This window comes from Beta vulgaris, chromosome 3 (assembly GCF_026745355.1).
Source record: "Beta vulgaris subsp. vulgaris cultivar EL10 chromosome 3, EL10.2, whole genome shotgun sequence".
Classification (NCBI taxonomy): Eukaryota; Viridiplantae; Streptophyta; class Magnoliopsida; order Caryophyllales; family Amaranthaceae; genus Beta; species Beta vulgaris.
Window position 1 is genome coordinate 55400810 of NC_079204.1, and position 7484 is coordinate 55408293.

Here is a 7484-nt window from a genome sequence, read left to right on the forward strand (position 1 = left end):
ATGAATCAATATATGAAAATTAATTTGTGTTTATGCTAGTTGATTTCATAAATGGGGTTCTAATGTCTTTTCGTGAATTGTTGGTGGTAAATTAAGATTGAGGAAGCTCTTTTATTTAAGTAATAAATTAAATTGGTGTAATGTTGATTTCTGAGAGGATTTGTAATTATAAGTTCCTAAATCAGTTTACTTAGAAGGGTTGGTTTAGTTGTTGCTGCTGCCATGGTTTCCCCCTGTCCCGTGTTTCTCCTCTGGTCCGTTGCTGTTGTCGTGCCATCATGAGTCGCCTTGTCTGTCGCTGTGAGAAGTGGTCGAGCGAAAAGGGTACTTTTCCCTATCTTATGCTGTGAGTTGTGTTTTTGATGACCATGTTCATGTTGTTGTTATATTGATGCCTGATTTTATATTGTAGCTGTATTGTTGTTATTAGTTTCAATTCTAAGAACAATAAAGTACTAACTTGATTATTTGCAAAACATAATGAGTTTGTAGAATAGTTTGGGTATTGAAACCTAGCTGGATTAAATCAATTGTATCTTCAAATAGTTATCAAATTAGTTTCTTGTTGGTTGAATAAGGGTTATTAAGCTACAATTAGTTGGTATTACTAGATGGTTGTTGTGGTAGTTGTTATTATAGCGGTTTTTGGTGTGGTTATTATATTGTTGATTATTGATTAGAACTCTAAGTTGAATTGTTAATGCTTTATGGTTCGGGTGATGCTTGTTAGTATCTAAAGATACATGATTATCGAATGGACTAATGTAAGAATGAAATTTATTTCCATGTTTTGCTTTTTCAAATTTGTTGGAACGTATTATTTATTGTAGAATTGAGCTATAGAAAATCAAATATGTGGTGTAGAGTAAAAAGTACAATTATGAGTTTAGAGTTTCGAAGGTCTTTATTACAATGATATGAATACTAGGTGGATGATTTTGTGATGACGGCCTAACTAAGAAAATGTTCTAAAGTTGGTTGAGTATAATTATAAGAAGATGAATAATTAGATGAAAGTCTACACTAGAGTGTCTTCATGAGTTAATTTAATTAGTTTTCTCATATTAAGTTAGAAAGAGAATTAACTAGTCCTTGTTAGTAATGCTAAGAGTACTGGAGTTAGTTTTATAAGTTATGGATTAAATCAGTGAAGTTGTGGTTAATAAAGTATTCAGTTTGATAACTATAAATGGAATAAGATAATAAAGTCAGGCTACTTGACTAGTGATTCACTAAACTAAATTAATGCGTGTGTCTAACTACGTAAATCAATATGATTGTGGATTATTTTGAAGAAGTCTCACTCGGATAATGGAATGGGTTCCTAATTAGTAATGAGATAAACTCGTTCTATAGGATTATGGCCATGGGTCGTAGTTGAGTTTGTTGTTAAATATGTTCATTGGAATTCCACTAATGGTAAAGTATGAATCAGAACTGATTATTTTCATTAATCAATCTTTGATTAATGACCTGGAGTGTGATATGTAACTTAACTCTCCTTAGTTAATTCTAGGTAAGAGACCTATTGCGAGTATTGTTGATATTTGATAATCGTTATTATCATGATTGAGATGAGTCTACATAGATATTGGTGAAATGACAAAGAATATGAACTATCTATATGCAAAAGTATGTGATGTGTGAAATCGGGTTAGTAACTCTCGCTAGTTAATTCTAGCTGAGAGACTTATTGTCACTATGGTTGGGTATTTTATAGAATATGATTAGTTACTTGTGTGGTAAGTATGTTTTGTAATTGTAATTGAGTTGAATCGAAATGCATAACTATATTGGCCTCGAAATACTTAAGCGATTATAACTCTCTAAGAAGAAGCCTTGCTTGTTGTTCAATGATTGTCAAGGATTACTATAACTATCGAATAGTTCTAAGAATGGCGAGTGAGTTATGAACGATAATCGAAAGGAATCTGAAAGGGGAAAGTAGCCTCGTCTGAGTCGACGGATGAGGTGACATGAACAGTGCCCCATGGACTGTGAACCTTGGGGCCTCACAGGGAAACCTGCCCATTACTCTGTGAGGCGATAATCGGGCGATATATCAGGTAATGTGAAACCTGTGAATGGTCGATGAAATCAGCGGAAAAATGTACTCCGGACTAGTCGCGGTTATTGGCCAAAAGTAAAGTGAATGGTTGGGTGACGACCCCCACTGTCGGAGTGTAAGCTTTGTCTCCTCCGCCGCGTTCTCTTTCCCCCTGTTAAAAGGAATGTTATTTCAAAGTATGAAAGTTATATCGATAGTGGATCCTCGATAAGGAATCGTATCGTGGTAATTGTTTCGATATCGGATTCCCGATAAGGAATCATATCAGGTAAGTAATGAATGTTTATTCAGTATATGAATATGAATATCGATATTGGTTTCCTGATAAGGAGGCATATCATGGTAAGTGATACTAACGTTAGATTCCGATAAGGAATCGTATCTTGTTATGTGGATTCTCGATAAGGAATCATATCTCTTATTGGATTCCCGATAAGGAATCGTTATGGAAAGTTATTATGTCATTTATTGCCTGATAAGGGTTTATGTACGACAGTATAAGGAATGATTGATAGAGTATGAAAACATAAGTTTGGATTTCTGATAAGAAATCAATTAAAGGAAGTAAAGTATATTATTATTTCAAAGTTGGTGACCTCATATTCCTACTATGGAATCGTGGTAAGTTAAAAGGTTGATTAAATGAGAATATATGAAACGTATCATTGTTAGGAGTCACCTTAGTGTGTTTGTTATTATGTGATTAATGATGTATTATGAAATGTGGAACTAGAAATATAATATGTAGTTTCAACAAGATTATTGTTGCTAAGCATGCTATGATGGATGTGATTATTGAACTTATGTTGACTGCTGAGTCTTTTCAAGTAAAACCACCAAAGCATGTGTTACTCTTGTTTATGGGTTAGTACTCAGCTTTGCTGATGTGTGTACGTTGTTTTGTCATTTCTGTGGCCTGTCACTTGGTGGGTGGCAGTATCTTATATGTTTCAGGTTGAAGCCGTGAGTTATTCTTTTACAAGCTGAAGCGGATACGAGTGTGCAGTATTATATTTGTTATTGAAGTGAGGACGCTCCACTTGTAATAGTTAATCGTTTATTTTCTATAATTTATTTCTTCATTTAAGAATCGTTAGCTAGTGCTCTGATTCTCTGTTGGTTGTTGCTCCGCGAAAGCGTTGAGTTGTTCAGCTTTGGGATTTGGAAATATTTTATAAATTGAAATTGTAACAGGTTCATATTATTTTTCGCTTTAGCGTTGTCCTATTTTCAAAGGAAATTCTGCCGGATTTTCTGTAGAAATTTATGGGAATAAAGTCTGGAATCAGAGCATAGTTGCAATAGTTAATCAATTTGAATAGAATTGGAATCGAGTTCCACACTCTCCGATGTAGTTCGGTGAGTGTGATGGTAATAGTTCGGGTTATCTCGACCAGAGTCTCTTTCGCTGTGCTTAATCCTTTGTAAGCTGGTCGGGAGAATTCGGGCTGTTACAAGTGGTATCAGAGCTTGAGTAGTTTTTTGATACGCTATGATCTTCATATCATAGTGTAAGGGTTTAATATAGGTATAATGGATTGACTAAAAAGTTAGGTATAAATGAATCAAGCCGGATGAGTGTTTGCGCTTAAGCGTGTGCTATATGGACCCATTCATATGAATAGGTATTACTTGCGTGTATATTTGCTAATGTGTATATTGTTATCTTGTTATGACTCGATTGTCTCTAATATTATTTACCTAAAAGTGTGTATTTCGAGAAAACCTATATGATTTGCTTAAGTAAATGATTTTCAAACGAAATCTCTACAAATGGGATGATTGAAATCCAATGCCAACAAGTTTGTCCCTTCTGTTTTCTTTGCTCCTTGATATTGTAGAGTCAAGTCGAAGTAGAGAATTTCTTTGCTCCTTGATTTCGCGAATCAAGTTGAAGTAGAGATACAAAAGATGATGGTAGAATGGAGGCTGGACGTCTAATGTCTTTGGAGTTTGAGATTTTGGTTTTCTGAGTATAATTATTTGCAAGTTTCGAGGACGAAACTTTTGATAAGGTGGTAATATGTAATAGCCCTGTTTTTAAGAGCGTTTATTTAAAAGCTAATTATAATTATTAAGTTAATTATGTTCTAGATTTTCATATTTTATTTGATTCAGGATGTGACACTTTAGTTGTCGTATTTGTAATATATTTATTAGTTTAAATTTTACGAAATTATTCTTATTGGAACTATTTTGAAATTAAGCGATTAAATTTTAGTTGGGTGTATTTGGCCATAATGAAACACAAATTCGGTATACATCTTCATTCCTATCCGATTGTATTATTTGGAAACTTGATAAAAATCCCTTTTAGTATGTCGGTTTGGTGATAAACCCAAACCCCACCCCTTAAACCTTTCTCTCTCTCTTGTGAAGCAAACCCCAAACCCGTGAAAACCCGACCCCTCTCACTTGCTGCGTTGTCCTTCTCTCTTCGACGCTGTGTGTGCGGTGCTGCTCGCGAGCCACCGCGGCCTTGTTTTCTCTCTCCTCCCTCGAAGCTCTCTTTCTCCTTGTCGCGTTTTTGTTCTTCGTCGCTAGTACTGTCGCGCTGGTTGTTGTTGTTCGCGGTTGTGCTGCCGCTCTCGACGCTGCTGTTGTGTGGTGCTCCGCCACCACCGCACGTCGTCGTGCTGCTGCTGGTTGTGGTCCGTGGTGCCGCTGACGGTCGGTTTTTCTTTCCCGTGCTTGTACCTCTCTCTTCGTTGGTTGTTGCTGCTCATCTGCGACGCGGGTCGCTACTGGTGGTAGCCACCACTTCTTGGAGTTGCTGCAGTGGTGTGTTACCTCTTGTAAAGGTACTACACCGTGTTCTCCTTCCTTTGATACTAATTCTGTTTTTCTTTAATTCTAATTGAAGATTAGTGAATTGATTATGAGTTGTTGATGTTTGATGTAGTTGATAATATTGAATTATTGTGGATATGATGATGAATTATTGTGAATTGGTTATGAATCAATATATGAAAATTAATTTGTGTTTATGCTAGTTGATTTCATAAATGGGGTTCTAATGTCTTTTCGTGAATTGTTGGTGGTAAATTAAGATTGAGGAAGCTCTTTTATTTAAGTAATAAATTAAATTGGTGTAATGTTGATTTCTGAGAGGATTTGAATTATAAGTTCCTAAATCAGTTTACTTAGAAGGGTTGGTTTAGTTGTTGCTGCTGCCATGGTTTCCCCCTGTCCCGTGTTTCTCCTCTGGTCCGTTGCTGTTGTCGTGCCATCATGAGTCGCCTTGTCTGTCGCTGTGAGAAGTGGTCGAGCGAAAAGGGTACTTTTCCCTATCTTATGCTGTGAGTTGTGTTTTTGATGACCATGTTCATGTTGTTGTTATATTGATGCCTGATTTTATATTGTAGCTGTATTGTTGTTATTAGTTTCAATTCTAAGAACAATAAAGTACTAACTTGATTATTTGCAAAACATAATGAGTTTGTAGAATAGTTTGGGTATTGAAACCTAGCTGGATTAAATCAATTGTATCTTCAAATAGTTATCAAATTAGTTTCTTGTTGGTTGAATAAGGGTTATTAAGCTACAATTAGTTGGTATTACTAGATGGTTGTTGTGGTAGTTGTTATTATAGCGGTTTTTGGTGTGGTTATTATATTGTTGATTATTGATTAGAACTCTAAGTTGAATTGTTAATGCTTTATGGTTCGGGTGATGCTTGTTAGTATCTAAAGATACATGATTATCGAATGGACTAATGTAAGAATGAAATTTATTTCCATGTTTTGCTTTTTCAAATTTGTTGGAACGTATTATTTATTGTAGAATTGAGCTATAGAAAATCAAATATGTGGTGTAGAGTAAAAAGTACAATTATGAGTTTAGAGTTTCGAAGGTCTTTATTACAATGATATGAATACTAGGTGGATGATTTTGTGATGACGGCCTAACTAAGAAAATGTTCTAAAGTTGGTTGAGTATAATTATAAGAAGATGAATAATTAGATGAAAGTCTACACTAGAGTGTCTTCATGAGTTAATTTAATTAGTTTTCTCATATTAAGTTAGAAAGAGAATTAACTAGTCCTTGTTAGTAATGCTAAGAGTACTGGAGTTAGTTTTATAAGTTATGGATTAAATCAGTGAAGTTGTGGTTAATAAAGTATTCAGTTTGATAACTATAAATGGAATAAGATAATAAAGTCAGGCTACTTGACTAGTGATTCACTAAACTAAATTAATGCGTGTGTCTAACTACGTAAATCAATATGATTGTGGATTATTTTGAAGAAGTCTCACTCGGATAATGGAATGGGTTCCTAATTAGTAATGAGATAAACTCGTTCTATAGGATTATGGCCATGGGTCGTAGTTGAGTTTGTTGTTAAATATGTTCATTGGAATTCCACTAATGGTAAAGTATGAATCAGAACTGATTATTTTCATTAATCAATCTTTGATTAATGACCTGGAGTGTGATATGTAACTTAACTCTCCTTAGTTAATTCTAGGTAAGAGACCTATTGCGAGTATTGTTGATATTTGATAATCGTTATTATCATGATTGAGATGAGTCTACATAGATATTGGTGAAATGACAAAGAATATGAACTATCTATATGCAAAAGTATGTGATGTGTGAAATCGGGTTAGTAACTCTCGCTAGTTAATTCTAGCTGAGAGACTTATTGTCACTATGGTTGGGTATTTTATAGAATATGATTAGTTACTTGTGTGGTAAGTATGTTTTGTAATTGTAATTGAGTTGAATCGAAATGCATAACTATATTGGCCTCGAAATACTTAAGCGATTATAACTCTCTAAGAAGAAGCCTTGCTTGTTGTTCAATGATTGTCAAGGATTACTATAACTATCGAATAGTTCTAAGAATGGCGAGTGAGTTATGAACGATAATCGAAAGGAATCTGAAAGGGGAAAGTAGCCTCGTCTGAGTCGACGGATGAGGTGACATGAACAGTGCCCCATGGACTGTGAACCTTGGGGCCTCACAGGGAAACCTGCCCTTTCTGTGGGCGATAATCGGGCGATATATCAGGTAATGTGAAACCTGTGGATGGTGATGAAATCAGCGGAAAAATGTACTCCGGACTAGTCGCGGTTATTGGCCAAAAGTAAAGTGAATGGTTGGGTGACGACCCCACTGTCGGAGTGTAAGCTTTGTCTCCTCCGCCGCGTTCTCTTTCCCCCTGGTTAAAAGGAATGTTATTCAAAGTATGAAAGTTATATCGATATGGATTCCCGATAAGGAATCGTATCGTGGTAATTGTTTCGATATCGGATTCCCGATAAGGAATCATATCAGGTAAGTAATGAATGTTTATTCAGTATATGAATATGAATATCGATATTGGTTTCCTGATAAGGAGGCATATCATGGTAAGTGATACTAACGTTAGATTCCGATAAGGAATCGTATCTTGTTATGTGGATTCTCGA